Consider the following 19,280-nt stretch of genomic DNA (forward strand, 5'->3'; position numbering starts at 1 on the left):
TTTATTAAGTGAAACTCTGTCTTAACAGCTTGTGGATGTTATCCTGAAGAATTAAAGATGGATGCTCTGGCTAATGAGGTTTTCTAGCCTTCAGAGAAGCATTTTTTCCGGCACTTGGTTATCATACTGTGTCTTTCTGAATCTTTTCTGGGCAAGCCCGTGTGTGGGCTAAGGTGACATCGAGGTGCCATACCTTGAGCTGAACTTAATTTAAACAGGTTATCGCCAAACCACAGGGACTTCTGTGCAGGTACCCTTCGTAGATGTACCTATTAAAGGGCTTTCAGGGAAAACAAAAATGGGGGAATGTCATTCTTCTTTGAATCTGACTTTCTGTTTATGATATCTACAGGTTTTTTCATAATTTTCATCATATGGACCCCAGGAAGCTTATTAATTGAGTAGTATTAGAAATTGCAGCTTTTCGTGCTGAGGAAGTTCTTGGGGGGAACTTCCATGTTTAAGCAGTTTAAGATAAACTGCAATTTTACCTTAATCTATGTATGTATGTATTTTTCCTTGGTGGTTTTCAGATCTCCCCACAGCAGAAAAATTGCCTACTATGCTTCAGATTTTTGATATCATGACCTACATGGTTATCCATGTAAATGACAGTGAGGTCTTGAACGTGTAATTTAAAAACTCCAGGAAGATCATTGGAGCAGACACACTTGAAATATTTATTTCAAGTATCTTTTCCTAAAATTGACATTAAAAAAAGAAAAAGCATCTACAGTGCTAAGTTGAAGGAAATTTAAAGGCATTCTGTCTTCCTATGAGTTTTTCACTAACGGTTTCCCATAGCCTGTAATTGCTATGTCTCTTCCAAAACCTGGTCTCCGCAGAAGGGACAGAGATACTTGATATTGACCTGAATTAGGCTAAAAGGAAAAGAGAAGAGAAGATCATTGCCATCGGCACTTTGTTTATGAAAATATCATTTCTAGGATGTGCTTGAACCAGGCAAACGTAATGCATCTCCTTTCTCTCCCAGTATATTTTACATGCCATTCTGGCCAGATCACAGTAACAGTGCCCAGAATTAGGGCATTTTCTTTTTTGTATACTGGTGTGCATCAGTGAATGATTACAACTTTTGTATACTGGTGTGCATCAGTGAATGATTACAACTTTTTCTCAGCTATTCTAGAAATAGATATGAAAATTAAAGTTATAGATATAAAACTAAAAAAGATATAAAGATGTATGTATAAGAGGAAATATTAAAATTTGTTTGTTTTTTAAGACATTGTAATATTTTACTTTAAAATAGTTTTTAGGACCCACAGAAGTTATAAAAAAGAATTCAGACATCCCCTGTTGCCTTCACTCAGTTTTTTCAAAGATAACATCTTACAGAACCACAGTACCTTGTCAACGTTAGAAAATTGATTCAATACTGTTAACTCAGTTATCGACCTTATTTGGACTGCAGAAATTTTTATATGCCTCCTCTTTTTGGCTGTGTATTAATATATAGAAATGTATTAACCACTAGTCTTAAGGGAGCATCTTTTAGCAATGAATACCGATGGCAGGTAAGATTCTCAGATGATGCGGTTTTATACCATCTGTGGCTGACTAAGAAGAAGGCAGAGTTGGGGGCGTTAATGAAGATCCTTTATATTACTTGTTTTATCTGTACATTAATTCATTAAACAATTAATCCTGTATCAGGTACTAACTGGAAATATAAAGATGGGGACGTTGCTCTCAAAGAACTTACAGGGGGAGATTAAAAAAAACAAACAAACAGCGACAACACAGTGTTGCAGACCATAGTATAAATGAGACAAACAACATTACTAAGCACCTACATGTGCCTAGCACTGCACCAGGCATCAGCGACTAATCAGTGACCAAGGTGCATGCCTCTCCTGCTGTGTGGATCTTGCTGCTGCATGGAGGAGACAGGCCATTAATAAGTACTGATGGCAGAGTACCCTAACTGGGGGGTTCAGGGTGGGTAGTTCCTGCCTGGGTCAAGGGGCGCAGGGCAGTGATTCGTGTCACGTAGCCACAGTCAGCCTCCCGAAGTGCTGAGAGTGACTGCTTATGGACACTTTGGACCAGCTCCTACTCCATTTCGTGTCAGCCAGAGCCGACCTGGCGTCTTCCAGCTCTGCTGCATGGCATTTGAGCAGGTGGCTCGCTGTCACAAGAACAGTCACTGTTGCACAGGATTGATCCAAAAATCAGCCTCGGGTGTTACTTAATGTTCTAGATCTTCCCCGCTCAGCACCGGCGGGCCTGGTACTGGGCTCACACAGGATGTAGGTTGGAGAGAGGTCTGTTTCCTAGCAGCAGAGGGGAAGGGGTTCCCTAGAGCATGGTTGGTAGCTAGGGCTAGAGAGAAAAAAAACCCTTGTATATTTCTTTCTTAACAAATTGAGGTTCCTTATTCAAACTGTGTCAACACCATTACCATCTAACCTTCTGTAGATATGATCTGGCGCTCCTCCTGCCTAGAACCCCTCAGTTGCTCTACAGCAGACTTAAGGCAGCATGCAAAGTTCTCTCTGTGGTCTCCAAAGCCCTACATAGTCTGGCTCTACCTACCTCTGCCCTCAGCCTCATCACGTTACACTTTACTTCCGGTTCCTAGCGGTCCAGTCTCGCTGGCCTGTTCAGGGGCTCTTTAACTTGCTGAGCTCTGTTCCACTCCTGGGCCTTTGCACATTCTGCTTCCAGAGATGCCTTCCCCCCTTCTCTGTACCTTCATCTATAACTTTATTCTTCAGGCTTCTATTGTAGGATTTTCTATATTGAAGCACTTGTCTTTATCAAGATCCCACTAGGAGTCCCATTTTATCCTTACTGGTACTCCCTGTATGGATTTTGGTATGCCACCTTATCTTAAATGGTGTGATTATATATTTCTCTCTCCCACTAATTGTGCATTTCATGAGGGCAGGGCTGAGGTCCGCTTTTGCAATGACCCCTTCAAGACTCAATGAGTGGTTGTTGAAGGAGTTATTGAATGGAAGGATGGATGACTAAATGAAATAATAATGATGCATCCCCTCGTTTCTCCTATATGTTTAGGTAATGTCACGTCTGGGATTTGGACGTATTTATACACGGTTTTGGCATCATTTATTTTGGGCTAATTTCTGGTCTTCTCTTTCTTTGGTTCAGGCAGGAATAGTTTTTCGTAAGAAATCATGACTGATGTGATTTTGTCTTTAACTTTTGCCTACTCTAGTGGCTTCTGCTTTGGAAGTCTTACCTGATGTAGTTGTCTGTTTCAAGTCTGTTTCTACAAGTGGCAAACATGGGTCAGCTGCTGTCCCTCATCAAAGTGGTGGTCCTTCCTTGGCAAAGAACAGCCCTGGACTGCTTGGCTAATCTCAGGGCTCTGAGCGTGACACTTCGGTATGTTTGGGATCTTGAGAATGGGAGGCACTTCAGCAGCTAGGTCCAGCACACCCTTGAGAGTTTGTATTTGCTGGATTATGGATCCAAATCCTGTCCTCACTGGCTTCAAGACGGGAGATGCCATTACTGAGATGAAGGAGGCTGATGTGTGGAGATCAAATCAAAGAGGCATGTGGAACCGGAGTAGAGACAGAAGTCAGGGACCTTTTCTAAAGAGGAGTGATCTTTGAGCTGATTCTAGATTGAGGGTTGAGTTAGTTCTATGGGAATGTGTGACAAGGGTAAGGGCGGGGCAGAGGGAGCAGCATGTGCAAAGGTCTTAGATATTGGTGAAAAGACACAACTAAATCACTGGAAAATTTGTAGCTCTTTCATATAAATTACATCTTATAAAAAGTAGTTCTCACTTTATCCCTCAAATTTGAATTATCTAGATAATTGCTTTTATTTTGTGGCTGATATCCCTCCAGTCTAAGCATATGTTTGTAATCAAGTATATACTATGCAGCTCTTTTTTGGGGGGGAGGGATAATTAGGTTTATTTATTTATTTATTTATTTTGAATTAAAATTTTTTTAAAAATTTAATGGAGGTCCTGGAGATTGAACCCAGGACCTCATGCCTCTTAAGTAAGCATGTGTTCTACCACTGAGCTGTACCCTCTCCCCAAGATGATGTATGTTAAATTTAAGTAAGGAGATAACCACACAATGTGAATTCCTTTTCTTCCCCCCTGTGGGTCTCTCTTTTTTTAAACACCTTAATTATGGTATGATTCCAATACAGTAAACTGCACATGTTTCACTAGAACAATTTGATGAGTTTTGATAGATGTATACACAAATGAAACCACCACCACAATCAAGATAGAGAACATTTCTATCACTCCTCAAGAGGTGCAAATTTCGAATTCCCAGTTTATCCCTTCCCATCCCCTTTCCCCTCTCCGGTAACCATAAGTTTGTTCTCTATGTATGTGAGTCTGTTTCTGTTTTGTAGATAAGTTCATTTGTGTCCTTGCTTTTAGATTCCCACACAGTGTGAATTCTATTTCTTTCTTTGTAGGTATTTATCAAGGGATGTGTGTGAGTGTGTGTGTTTACACTCATTTGTCCGTCTTGCCCACATATAAACAAAGATCACAAGGCTTGTTCACAGTAAAAGCTGTGAGATCCTGGAGAGCTGCTGCCTACAGTGACCGTGAAGCTCAGGATAAGGGGGTGTGGCCTCCCAGAAGGAGCTGAGACTTTAGAGTTCAAGGACTGGGGACAAGGATCAACTTTGCATTTATTGACTTGTGAATTTGGGCAAGTGACTTAAGCTCTCTGAGCCTCAATTACCACCCCTCCTAACTTCAGGGCGATAATTAAATTATTTGTCTGATTCATCTCATGGGATTATTTATAAAATGTAATTTATATGAAAGAACTGAAAAAATTATGAAGCATTTGGTAAATATGAGTCATTATTGTTATAGAATCAATGCATTCTTTAAAAAAAACTGTGACAAGTTTCAGCAAGTAAGGGCTGTAAATGCAGAGGAGACTGTCCCAAGGCTCAAAGTCACCTGAAAGTTTACAATAGTTTACAGTATATTTCCAATACATCAGCACTGTGGTAGCCAGACAGTCCAATGTTTTGAAGAACAATGAAAATATACATTTATTAGGTTGCAGGTTTATAATTTACACAGCAGTTCATGTTGTAAAAATTAAGGAGAAAATCAGCCCCCAAATAAAGACTGGGAAGAACTTTTGACTTTTAGCAAGAAAGGTATTAAGTGAATTTTCCTGAAATATTTCTAAGCAGCTCATTTCAGGTTATCGTTGGAAATTATGCAACATTAGAATCACTTTCCAGGATATAGTAATAAACTTTCCCCAAAGGTTTTGTTTAACCAGGAACTGGGAGGAAATGCAAACACACTTTATATGTAACGATAGGCTAGCTTAAACATTTTAATTTTAAAATACAGCAATCTAAACATGCACGTCCAATTCAGTATTTAAAAATTAGTGATATCCCTTGCTATAAAAGTAATTTTCTGAAAAAGCAAACAGGGTTCACATCAAAGAGGAGAGGCATGGAGGTATTCAGACTACACAAGCCCAGGAAGTATTTGGTGGGTGGCAGGGAATTGGAATGTGGAATTGGAACAGTAATCAACATCTTGATAAGTAACCCATTGTAAACCATTTTCGACCAAGCTAGATTGTTATTGTTTTGTTTTGTTTTTCTTTCTTCTTTATTTCTATCTTGCCAGTTGGGACACTTGTTTTTTCCTTTACTCTTGAGACCCTCATGGATGAAAGGAAAATAAATATTAAATTATTGTATATGAAGAACGCACATGGCTTTGGAAAGGCACCAACTACAAGTGATCGCGTTCATTGGCTCGCTGGTTGAAACTTCTGTCAGCTGGTGCATGTAGGAAGCTGAAGACTGTTTTCCTGACAACTTATGAGATCAAAGTTTCGGATCTTGAAAAGGCAAGACTTTTTTGTTGGGGGATGGTTTGCAATCCGCTTATAGATAGCTATATAATACATGGTGCGGGGTTAGTGTCTAACCACCTGAGCGTAGAGCATTGGTGTTTCAAAAGGAATTGGGGGAGGTGAAGCCCACATTACAGTTAACTGGAGTCTCACTAGGCAAAGTCACCACAGGACTCTGCCAAAGAGCCCCCAGGTCTTCACTGATTCGGAGGGCTGCCATGCCTACTTTCTCACTTCCTCCACCTACCTCCTCCACCTCCTCCACCCCAGAGCTGCCCAGCAGCTAGACGGCTCTTGCGTATGAGACTCCTGGTCTCACCACTACCTGGGAAATTCGTTTTTCTCCTCTTGACTACGTAGAGCGTCTTTTCCATGAAGGTTAACCCACAGTGAGAGGTTACCTAACTCAAGCCTCAGAATGCGCACACTGCATCTTTAAGAAATAGTTTACTTGTGAATCAGTAAACGTCCCAGACAAAGCAGCCATTACATATGCGTTCCTGCCTACCCGGCAAGGTGCAAATAATAGAATAAACATCATATACTTCATTATGATATCGGTTTACACTTCCAGGGTACACAAAAAGAGGCCATTTCATCAAGCTAATTGCCTGAAAGTAAAAGAGAGAGAACTTTCGCTATTAGTCTATTATGGGGCTTTTTTCTTAATCACAAATAGGGGCCGTGGGTCCCCAGGGGGATGTGGATTCTAATTTACAATTGAACTACAGATCAGAGCAATCAATCTTGGGCAACACTTTTACAGTGTAATTGCTACAACATAACAAATAAAACAACAACAACAACAACAACAACAACAACAAAAAACAAAACAAAAAAAAAAACAAAGGAGAAGCAGAAGCAGAAGACGAAGAGGAAGGTCCGAGCTTCAGCTTGGGATGGAGCTATTTCTAGGCACCAGTTCGGGGAGGGAGGAGGTAGAGGAACCTCCTCACACATGAATATGCGATGAAGGCTCATTAGCGGTCTCGTGTTGCCATGACGAATGGCATGATCCCCGGCTTGCTGCTGCCTGAACATGGATTTTATAACGACCCATTTATCATGACTTGTCATGGGCTTCTGTACTGTACTTTCTGCCGGCTCCCACACCTTTCCCTGTTCGGACGCTGGAAACCTTCCCTCTGATGATGATTGTTTCCTTTTGTGTTGATTTCCGGCTCTTCGCAGCCGGCGTTCCCAGAGAGCTGCATGCGGATCTGTGACTCCAGCAAGTTGAAGAGCTCTGACCTGATGACACATCCCACCTTCTCTACAGTCACGTAACTGAGAAAAAAGTAGGGCTAAACTGTTAAAGGAATTTCTTCATGTCTGAGCTTTTTTTTTTAACCATAGTGTTCTGACGCTGCAGAGTTTTTTTTTTTTAATTTAAAATTGGGGGGAAGGTATAGCCCAGGGGTAGAGCGCATGCTTAGTGTGCACGAGATCCTGGGTTCAATCTCCAGTACCTCCATTAATTTTTTTAATTAATTTTTTTTAATTTAAATTAACACAGGTGTCTTCCTTTCATTTATTTTATCCTCCCCCCACTTTTTTTTTTTTTTTGTATTTCAGGACCTTCCAATATCTTAAAAGTAGAACTCAAAAGTCTTTATGGTTTTTTCTTTCCCCCCAGATCTTGGCATCATGACAAAAAAGTATAAGATTAAAAGGCTTGAAAGATTTTTAGTGCTTAGCGGTTTACAAGTTCATGAGCTGATTTCTTGCCTAGAAACTTTCTTCTGTTGTGGGGAGGAAGGTTGGCCTGCTCTTTGATGACAATTTCTCAGGACTTGTATGTTTTGCTAATAGCAAACAAAACAAAACCCTGAAAACCATCTCCCTTGATAGAAGCCGTGAGGTCTTTTTGAATATTTAGCAGCCACAAAATAGCGATATGCAAGTTTGAGTCTTTGCCATTGGCCGGGAGGGTGTGGGAGTCCATCAAAGTGAAGCGGACCAGTGGGTCCAGAATCTGGTTCTGGATAGGCAGATTCTGTATGGGCAGATGTGCCCTATTGTAACAGATACCCAATCAGTGGGATCTATGATTAGCCTATTTAGTTACTATTAACAGAATGTCCCTAAAATTGTTTCCTCCTTCAGCCAGCTGAAGGGCAGGAAGAGGGTAGGACCATAGGGGCTTTGAATCTGGTGTTGTTTTGCACATCTAGGAATTAAATCCCCATTCCTGTATACAGTTTGTAAACAGTAAATAGTTGGCTTTTTGAGTGTGGCCATCTCTCTTGGGCCCCTGGATTCCATATTAGCAGTAACAATTCTTTTACATAGTAATATTTCAACATTAATAATATGTGAAAATAATTGTAAAAGATTTTATCATCAATGTCCGATTTGTATTTGCAAAGCATTTTGTGGTTCCAGATTTTTTTCCTTAGATCCTCAGTTTACCTGGGGCCAGGGTTATTATTCCCATTTTAGAGAAGAGAAGATTGAGGCTCAGAGCTTAAGTGACAAGCTCAGGGTTACTCAGAAAATGGCAATGCTGGGGTTCAACATCAAGTCTTTCAATTCCTAGGTCAGTTCTTCTACCTGCCCAAAGCCACCAGAGCCAACATTGTTCCTAAAATGTCATCTCTTCTGGATTAGTAAGTTGGGAAAGGAACCCCTTGAAAAGATGGCTATCATTTACACTGGAGAGCCTGCGACTCTCCTAAACTCCTTACTAGAGTTGAAATTAGCACATGCTGGTCAATTAAAATTAAGTTGCCATTCCAATCACTTAAGTTGAATTACCTTTCATCATTTCAAAAGGCAGATAGGAAGTATTTTTCAACAGAAAGACTTAGGCACCACATTCTGGCTGGTGTTCTTGTGGTATGAGTCTGCTGGGCATTATGTTTTTTGCTTCTGAAGAAGGTATCTTTGTGTTTCCCCCCATAAATGAATGAAACAAGATTTTTTAGAAATAATTTGGTGAAGAAAGGATTCAAATATTGGCAGATGATATTAAAGAACACTGTGATTATGACTGAACAGATTAAGACTGTGTCTGTATGACACCAAACATCTGGAAGAAAATAGAAAAAAATAGTAAAAAACCTTGATGTTTTGTTTACTTGATACCATGCATCTGGATCTCTAAAAACATCTGGGCTTTTGACTTTTTTTCTCCAAGGTTTTATCTGGATGATGGCATCATGTACAGAAAGGTGAAAAAAAATTAATATCATTATTACTGAATTAGATAAAATTATTGTATGTCATTAATCTGCAAATATTAACTAATTATTCTGTTTAACATAACATTTAATGAGTAAAATTCTCCACCAGGCAAAAAAATACAGAAAGGAAGATATAATTAGGTGCTTTAAGAATGAAACTTGGCTTCAGGCTTATTTAAATCTTGGTCATAGTTTACTGACAGCAATTTCCTTGGGCAAAAATTTTTTAGGTCCTCAGACAACAACTTTCTCTCCTGGGGAGCAGTTTCCATGTGTTATGAGGATCTGTTAATTTACAGTGTGTTTTGACAATGGTAAAATTTCGTAAACACTTGGTAACATATGAGGTACATCTAGTAATAGACGTTTGCTTTGCCAAGTGAATTACCCAGCCTGATAAAATCAGTGTAAGCCCCTTCTCTAAGCCTTCTGACATGCTGGAGGCTGCACCCCAAAGCAGAACCAACTGAAACAGACTTCAAAGACTTCGTTGCAATGAAAAGCACCTCATGTGACTGACGTTTTTTTTGTGATCTCATCTAAGAAAAAGTTATCATAATTATTGAACATTTCCTCTGTAGCTTATTCTCAATCCAATCAGTTATAATGAAAATAGTCTGCTTGCTTTTTATATTCTCAAGTTTTCAAAATGATTAGTGCTTCCTTGAGATCGCCCATTAATTGGACACACAAGCCAGATGAAAAGCTTGAAACCCAAGAGTATATAAAAAAACATAAGGTTGTTGCAATTTAAGTGCCTTCAAAAGATCTAATTTGATTTTTAAAAGCAATTCTGCAGATGTGAAAATTAAAGGCAGGCAGAAACAAGATATGGTTTAATGAATATGTAGGTAAAGAACATTTAGAGGTTTCAGTAGCCTTACTGTGAATTAAAAATTTTTTTTTTTTATTTAGCTATTGGGTTGGAAAGATTGCTCCCACAGCACAATAGAAATTGCTGAATTTTATGGGTGGCTATTTCCTTACCAAATTGCACCATTTTTCTTGCCCAGCATATTTCTGCAGCCACTTTGTATTTCTGTGTGTAGCCTTTCAGTCCCAGTACCTGCCAATCAGATTTCAAATTTTAATAAAGTTGAAGGGTCTCCCTACTTGGTCTGTCTTAGCTGCTTCATTCATGAGCCTGTTTCCCTCTCACCAGGAGCAAAGTGTGCACTTATTCTCAAAGAAAGAAAGAAAGAATGAAAGAAAAATTAAAAAAAAAAAACCCTTCTATTGGCTCTAATGACATCTTCAGTCATTAATGAGTTAATAAAAATCTCAAAGTCATCTGGGGCTAGATAAGGAGGAAGAAAGAAAAGTATTGTACTGTAATGACAGGCTCCCTGGCTGCCCTCTGAGATGTCATGGGTCAGTCATGTTAAGAATGTGTACATCCAATCATCTGCTGATTTTTATCAGCAAGCCCTCCAGCGGGAACTGACAAGGGCCAGTTTGGGAGTCACAATGAATAAACAATGACTTTTTGGATTGTTGGGGGCTGTGTCGTAGAGTGAGGGGTTTATATATACTAAAACATGATGACATTAGCAATCAATATACCAATTACAGGACAAGTTATTGGCTGAGGCATTCACAGGTCTTCAGCCTCCTTGTACTTGGAAGAGGTCTCTCGAGCAGGGAGGCTCCCTACGTGCAGAGGCAGGCAGGGGTCCAAGACCCGAGGCCCCGATCGAAAAGGCAAGCCCCGCTTCTCTGGCTGACGTGGTCCGGGCCTGGATGTTTGGAACGGCTTGCTGTGTTTACTAAAAATGCAGATTCCTGAATCTCCTTCCTAGAGATGCCATCTCAGGAGTCTAGGGTGAGGCTGCTGCTTGGTGCCTATAACAAAATTTCTAGGTAACATTGATTAGGTAAGTTCGGGAGCTGCTGGACAGCTGTAATTTCCAAAGTGTGGTCCTGGACCAGTAGCATCACCAGGGTGCTCATTAGCAATGCAAATTCTCAGGCCCCTCCCCGGACCGACTGAAACAGAAACTCTGGAGGTGCAGCTCCAGGTCTGTTTTGTAACGCAGCCTCGCAGCCTCAGGGTGGTTGTGGGCTCCCTAGAGTTTGAAAACCAAGGCAAAGATCCCTGCTGAACGGGGAGGGTATGGCTCAGTGGTAGAGCGCATGCTTAGCATGCATGGGGTCTAGCTTCAACCCCCAGTATCTCCACTAAAGAAAAAATAAAATTAAAAAAAAAAAAGATCCCAACCGAGAGTTTGTGATACAGCCCTGTCTATCATCCAGCTCCTCCGGGGTGCCTCATGGGTAATTTTTCACTCATGCTCATGAAGAGGCTGAAGTCTGCAAATGATTTACCTAAAAAAAAAAAAAATCAAAGGAGGGTAGAGCCAAGCTTATCTCTACAATCACATCACTCTCATTCATGCGCACACACCTCTGGATTTTCTTGAATGATCTCAAGGTAAGAGTGATTCTGATCGTAGAATGGGAAAGGTAAACGTGGCTTTTGTCTTATTATTTAAAATAGAAAGGGAAAGTGGGTTTGTAAGTAATCAGAGACAAAGAGGGGTCTAAGAGAAAACAAGATAGGGGAAGCATTTATTTAGTAATAAATGCAACTAATAGTCATCTGGGCATTCAATGCCCACGGGCACTTGCTCAGATTAGATGAGATTTGCTTTAAAATATACATATAACTTATACAGCCATAGAACATGCAATGGCCCCAATTAGGACAGGAAAATGTGCAGGGCTCAAAGCTGAATATCATAAGGCGGAGGACCTCTTGCAGTGAGGTTAAGGATTTCTCTTACTTTGGCCGAAAGTCTAACCGAAGGGGCAGCTAAGCTTAGAGCTTGCTAAACTTTCAAAAGAGGCGGACTGGTTCACCAGATGTATAGTAGGTTTAAATCAGTGTTTCCCAGAGTATGTTTCAAAGAGCAATTCCAAGGTTCTAAGCATTAATACAAAACAAAACAAAAAAAAGTCTGTGGTCAAGTGAGAAACTCCAGGTAAACTGAGTTAGAGAGGATTGTTTACAGTGCCGACCTCTTAACATTCCTATGCGCTGTGATTCTCCAGAAGAGTGTTGCCCAGTGGATTTGATCAGCAAAACCCTTGTATAAAGGGTAATCTTGGAGAATTAGTGTTCCGGGGAGTAAACTTTAGGAGACATGCGTTCACGTCTCTGAAGATGGCAAACACCTGTGGGTAGAAGCTAGTGATTCTGCGTTGTATAATAAGGAATCCCTTTCTTTGTTATAATTTATTAAACCCTCTGTGCCTGGCATCAACATTAATTATGTGGTGGCTTGAAGCCAAAAAGAAGGTTCATGTAGCCATCACCAAAGAGTTAAGTAAGTTGTCCAGCTGTTGATGGTCTGGTTAAATCATCCCTGAATTGTTGGCATATCTCCCAGAGCAGGTACTCATTAAAAACAAACAAACAAAAAAAAAAACACAGAAACTTGAATTTTACTACTGAGATTACATTGTGTTTTCACAAATGAGATATAATTCCATTGCAACTCCTTGCATGTACCCTGAAACTTTGTACAAAAGCAGATGTGGACCTGGGCTGATGTTGGAAAGTCCTTCTGCCCTTCCCCCACTCTCCCACCTCCCACTGATAGCATTGCCTTGATTTTTTCCCACCATTCTGGGGTCCGGATGGCTGTGGCAGCAACTTGGTCCCTACACTGGCTATTCCTGAAGGTGACAGGAGGTTGGGGATGTGTACAACAAAGGTCAGGCCAGTAGGGATCTTAAGCACATCCTTGGTTATAAACGTCTTCTCTTGAAGCTTTTGCCAGAGCTGTGCGTTACCGCCAAATGTTAATTCTTGCTGGGGACATGATGTCTTATAAATGTTATGAAAGAATATCATTTTTCCTGTAGAAGTGAAGGTACTTTTAAGGTCATGTTAAGAAAAGGATTAGTTTCCCCAGTAACATCTGTAGGTCACGTGCTTGCCTATAAATCGCTGCTTTGCTAAAATCCACCCCCCCCACCCCCCACCCCCAGGCATTGTTACACATGAGTTGGAAGGAATTCTCACACGGGAGAAAGAATAGAACTTAACTGACATTTGAAAGATGTCTAAAGATTAAAAATAAACAAACAAAAACCCTAAACATAAAACAATCACCCCACCCGCACTAGTATCTGTCATCTTTTCTACACAGTCCTTGCAAGTCTATGCATGACTTCGGAACTCATTAGGATGTGTCTTGGAACTACAAATAAGAGAGCAGATTCAGCCTTGGGAGGTCTTAGAGCCCCCTTTTTCATCTCCTTTGTAAATAGATCCTTGTTGACACCACATGTGCTTCCCAGCTTTGGAGACACAAGGCGTGAGGTGGGAGGGGATGCACTCTCCCCTCTTGTAGGAAAGAACAGAAGTTCAGCAGAGTTAACTGAGGTCTCCTCACCACTTGTCTGCCTTGTTATGGAGTTGAATATTTCTCCCCGTTCTATTCTTTGAAATGTTTTGAATTAAAATAGCTTACTCAAGGTCACTGAAGGCATATGGTCCTGCTCAAAACTTTAAACAAAACATTAGTTTTTACAACCTTTTGTAATTTGGTATTGTATACAACATGGTTATATGTGGAGTTTCTGTAATCTTTTCAGTGGGTGACAGAAATATGAGAAGCAAATTTATAAGCCATTTAGTGAAGCATTTAATCAATTTCATGCATAGGAAATAACTCCGATTGCTCTGCTTGATCAATCTTTCTCTCCAGGAGAACTCCAGACAACATGATCTCCAAACACTGGCTGGGGGTGGAGGTGGGGGTGCAGGGGGGTGGCGGAGAGCAGGGCAGGGGTGGGGAGGGGTGAGAGTGGGCACAAAGCTTGCGATGCACTTTGAATGTCAGGGTTTGCCTAACAGCCAGCATCTCTGAGCCTTCTGGAGGCTGTTAATGTATTTCAGAAAGAAAGCACAGGTCTAATGTTTAGAGGATGTTTTCAAGGAAGGCCTTTTATTGCAAAATTACTCATTAAACACCCTTTTTCCAGAGTGACTCTCTTGTGCTCAGTATAACAGACTGTGTTCAACTTTAGGCTCAAAGAACTATCCAGGGGTTATTCCTTCCAAACACGTGAAAAATAAAATGACTTATATGAAAACTTGCTTCTGAGAATTAAAAAGTCAAAGCAAGGTGACCGAAATAACTGAAAATCCACCAGGGTGGACTGTTACAAGTAGACATGGTTGAGCTTCTTTTAGAATATTTGAACTGTCTTTTAGGGTTCATGTTCTGATTTTCTTTTGAATGGCTTAAAAGATTAATCCAGCTCTTGACTACATAGTGGGTTAATACTTTCTGTTCTGTCATGTGCTAGAATCCCTCTTAGAACACTTTACCCCAAACACCACCAAGTTTTTAAATGAAAACGTCCTAAGGGAGCAAAAGATGATCTTGTGATAATCAGTACCTGCTAAACTATATTAAAATTGCATTAGCTCTATCTTGTCTCCAAAATTGGAACAAAAATAAAGGCACTGTAGACATCATTTCTAATTTGGAAAATAATTTGCTTCCGCTTATTTCTAAACTGAGAAAAATACTTGCATGAATGCAAACCAATCTAGATTCTTTAGTTCGGATTTGAAGCCAGCTCCATTCCTGGATCTCATCTCCGGAGAATGTGATGTTTCATGTCCCCTTTTAAATATGACATAAATGAGGATGTCCCCACATCGGCAATTCAGTGGCATGCCCTTTGGTGTTTATTTTATCACATTAGTTAAGCCATGGCAGCTGTGTCATTACATTGAACAGAGTCGCTCTGGTGAACCTGCATCATAGTGGGAGCTCTAAGGGAGATTGCCAAGGGAGGTTCGCTTGTCTGTCTGTCTGTATCTATGGCTATTAACCATTAACGCCTAGATTAAACCTCACTTGACTTTTTTTTTTAATGACTTATTTTAGAGGAAAGATGTCTTTGGTATAAGATCTGATGTTTGATGGGAAGAAACAATTCTTTAGGACCAAGGTATTTAAGTCTTTCAAATATATTTTTTTCTGTTTTTTTTTTTTTCCTACATTTTTGTTAAAATGGAGGTACTGGAGATTGAATCCAGGACGTCGTGCATGCGAAGCATACACTCAACCACTGAGCTACACCCCCACCCCCCCATGAAATACATTTTGAAATGCAAAACAATTACCACACACTTATTCTCCTTGTAAAAATTACAGTAACAGAGGGTAAGGCTCAAGTTTTCCTTGCTACGCGTGCTGACCCTAATTGCTTTCTCCACCTTCCTTGATATGATTTATGTTAGCAAATGTGTACATCTTTCTAGTCCCTTTTCTATCCAAATGAACCTCTGAAACACGCGTCATGTTGTAAATATCACTATGCATGTGCTATTGTCACTCATCAGTGTCTTGGAGAACTTACCTCCTTAGTGAACAGATACACATCATTCTTTTTAACTGCTTCTAGAATATCCCATGTTATGGCCAGTAACACGGCCCTATTATTCCCACAATTTACAGGTACATTTCTTTCACCTTTTTGCTACTATAAACAGCACTGCAGGGAACACCTACTTCCTTATGTACCCAAATATTTCTCATATGTTCATATGCAAAATATTCATATGCTATGAGTATATTTCTAGCATGGTTACTTAGAGTGAAATTACTGGGTATGCATATCTTATGTTTTAATAGTTACTGCCAAATCATCTAGCAATTTAAATTTTTCAATGAAAGTCCTACCAGAATCTCTGATCCATCTTTTCTCAACTCTGCTTAAAACCATATGTTACTCACCATCCTCATTTTTTCTTTAAAACATTGCTTTTACTTCTCCAAGAAGATGGAGATATCCAATGGGACCTTTCCCATTGAGTTTTTTTTTTTCCCCTTCCAGGGCAGGTAGGGCTGGGCAGCCTAATAACTCACCAGATGCTTAGAAATTGGGCTGCTCATGTCCACTAAGGTGGCAAACCCTTCAGAGACTGGGCAGCTTCAATCAAAAGGCCAAACCAAACCAAATCTGTTGATCCTTTTAAAATGTGGTCCCAAAGTCAATGACACATTTCCCATTTCCATCACAAGACTGATGGCCAGGTTCAAACAATTGTTTCAGCCAGTTTGATACCCAACACCTACAGCTTTTTTCCTATTGTAAAAGATGGCCTTGGAAAAAGTGGTGTTTGTTTAGGACTTAGGGCCCCAGAAGAAGTTGTCCTGGGAGCATCTTGCCAAGAATGACTTCCCTTGCCCCCACCCAGCAAGTTCTGTTCTTCTCCGTGCTCTTACACCCATGTACTCCTTTCCATTTTTCTTGCTGCCTCTTCACCCAGACCCTTCCTACCAGCTGTCAACCATCTGTAGCTCCCTATTTACGTAGCCTAAGCAGGCCCTTCACTTTTCCATCCATTTCACTCAGCTGCATCTTTACCAGGCACCAGTCTGGTTTCAAATGTCTCTTGCTTGAAATAATTTCTTATTACTCAGACACTTTTGTCCTGTCATTCAAAGTCCTCCACAATGTGTCCCCCAACCATCTTTCAAAACTTATTTCTCCTTCTCCTTTCTAGATCTTCCACTTAGCAAAACAAAATGGTCATGCTCCCCTCCACAATTACCCTTCTCGTGGCCTGGAATGCCAGAGGAGACCTTGTCTTCAAAGTTGGGCTACTCCATGTGGCTTTTATTGTCTTCCTCATGCTCCGTCAAAACGAGTGTCACCATTATTCAGGGGACGGTGACAGGTGATAGGACAGGGAAGGGAAAACAGAAGTCGGATGTTTGGCTAGTTCTCAGTGCAGTGACTGGACTGAGTATAGTCTAGATAAAGGTTAAACAGATTCTGAGGGATGGAGAGTAATGTGTTTTCAATTCTACAGTCTAAAACAGAAAGTGAGAATGTAATCAAATTACAACTATATTAAAATGTTAGGCTACAGCCAGCCTCTTCTCTGATACAGGCATCTAATCAGGAAATGGCTTGCCATGTAACCCACGAATTGTTTGTAACTCAGAACCTTTAAGTGCAATGAAGCTAACGGCACATATATTAATAACATATTCAGTCTATATTATAGATAGTAATTCATTCGTGAAAATGATACTTTGGGGTCTTTTAGTAGAATGTGTACATTCAGCTGATTCTTAAGATAAAAGGATCAATTTTGTATAGTTTTCTTTATACTTTTCTGCCTGCTCCCCCTTGTGACTAATGACATACACTTTTGAGAAGGCTAATGGAAGTTAGCAAAGTAATCCTGGCCCTGGGCCAGCTTTTGCTTTTCTTTAAGGATAATTGTTCAGTATTGGGATTGAATCTCTAAAATCTCTAAAATGAGCTTTTAGAAGTTATTTCTCATAATGCAAAATTGGAAACCAACTCTATGTCCAAGAGTAGTAGATTAATTCCATACCCATAGCATCTCAGGACTGCAGTACTGTGTAAGCATTAAATGCTTGAAGTCTATAGCAATATCAAAAAATATTCTTGACGTACTCTTAAGGAAAGCTAAAAAGCAAGCCCCTATGTAAACTTAGCTTTATATGTCTATGGACCATGAATTTGTCAGGGTGGGTAGACTTGCAAGTCATTTGAGTTCTTTAAAATTTCTTTTAATGTTACAATAATATGTGGATATCAAAATCCAAGCATTACACTAATTGTACCAGTTCTAGCTGAGCGGTGAGGTTTGGACCGGAGAAGGACAATTCCTCCTTCCTTTATCCCAGGATGGAGGCTGGAGGGCTTTCCCCAAGCAGAGAAGAGAACAATTGCAAACAAGGAGAAATTGCCCCAATTGCACTCAAGGAGACTGGTTTAAACAAACACTTGTCAGAAGAAGCTGAAGCTTCAGCACAGGATCGAATTTATCATGGTTTCCCCGCCACTGTAAACACACCCGTGTCTCTGGATCTTGATGGAGTGACTGTCTTAGAAGGGGGCAAAGAAAACTAGCAGAAGGGATTGTCCGAGTGCTTTACTAGCCCTCAAGGAACGGTGGGAAATGGGAGTGACTGGACATTTAGAGACGGGCAAATGGTGATTCACTTTCCAAATACTTCCAAGGTGAATTTTGGAAATGTTTGAAACAAGCGATAGCTCAAGAATTAGATGCTGAATTTCTACACAGTGTGAGAAAATTCTGATTGGGTTTTTTGTAATCCTCTCTCAGAGGGTGATGGACAACGAGAAGCTCTGCACTGGGAAGGAGGTTGGAGATAAAAGCCGAGCTTGCTTGGATCCCTCCTGGGTTCACTAAGAACAGTCTGGGTCATGTTGCCTGATTTTTTTCTGATCAAGGGTCAATGTCCGATAGGAGAGGAATGTTGTAGGGCAGTGCTCTCCAGACTTGAATGTGGAGAGGAAATCACTTGGGGGATCTTGTTAAAATGCATATTCTGATTCAGCATGCCTGGCTGGGGTCTGAGATTCTGCATTCCTGAGGGGCTCCCGGGTTTATTCAATGCCACTGATACACGGACCCCACCCACTTTGAGTAGCAAAGCTGTAGACCATGGGCTCCCCATATGGCTTGTTAAAAAACAGGTTCCTGTGCTCTATGTCCAAAACTTCTGATTCAGTAAGCATAATACTCTATTTGTTTCATGATTCCCAGGTAATTATATTGTGCAATCTCATAAAAAACAATTTTAGACACTGTATAACTACTGAACGTATCGTTAGAGTGTGGATTACAACACAGGTGTATCTGTAACTAGTTGGATCTGCATTCCATCCTAACTGAAATCAATTATTTCCACCTCTGTACCACTTCTTTGCCTTGTGTGTACTTCCTTTATTGTGTTTCCCATGTTCTGTTCTTGTATGCCTTTCTACCCGTGCCCTCCTCACTCACACACCCTCACTGGGCTTTGTATGCCCACTTACTTCCTTTTGAACTGAATGAAACACTGATTTGTTCTGTGTCCCCGAGCTTCAGGCTCTCATTTGGACATGGACTTGGTAATACCTTCTCTCTTTCCTTTGGTGAGGATCAAATTGGGAGAAGCCTGAAAGACTGTCCGGAACCTGATGTCAGCCAGTAAACTTAGTGTTCCAGGCTCTTTGTCAAATCTGATTCAGAGACAAGTCATCTGAAGTCTCTGACCCTCTCTCTTTCACCAACAGCAAAATGGTTTTAAAAATCTGGATATTTAAAAATAGGAAACATGCTAAATAAACTTGGAAGAATTTTATTATTAGCGGTAGGAAAAGGCATGACTCTCTAATTTGGCAAAATTAACACCTAACGTTAATA

The 19,280-nt window shown here is 40.4% G+C and overlaps 1 long non-coding RNA gene across 5 annotated transcripts in view; it reads left to right on the forward strand.

The window, feature by feature from the left end:
- LOC105085444 (uncharacterized) overlaps positions 1 to 19,280 on the forward strand; it is a 150,459-nt gene that overhangs the window by 48,400 nt on the left and 82,779 nt on the right. For all 5 annotated transcript variants that reach the window (XR_010378253.1, XR_010378251.1, XR_010378249.1 and 2 more), the window contains exon 5: positions 5,642 to 11,489. This is a non-coding gene — a long non-coding RNA (uncharacterized LOC105085444). The remainder of the gene's footprint in view (positions 1 to 5,641; positions 11,490 to 19,280) is intronic.

The sequence above is a fragment of the Camelus dromedarius genome, chromosome 29 (genome assembly GCF_036321535.1).
Source record: "Camelus dromedarius isolate mCamDro1 chromosome 29, mCamDro1.pat, whole genome shotgun sequence".
Taxonomy (NCBI): Eukaryota; Metazoa; Chordata; class Mammalia; order Artiodactyla; family Camelidae; genus Camelus; species Camelus dromedarius.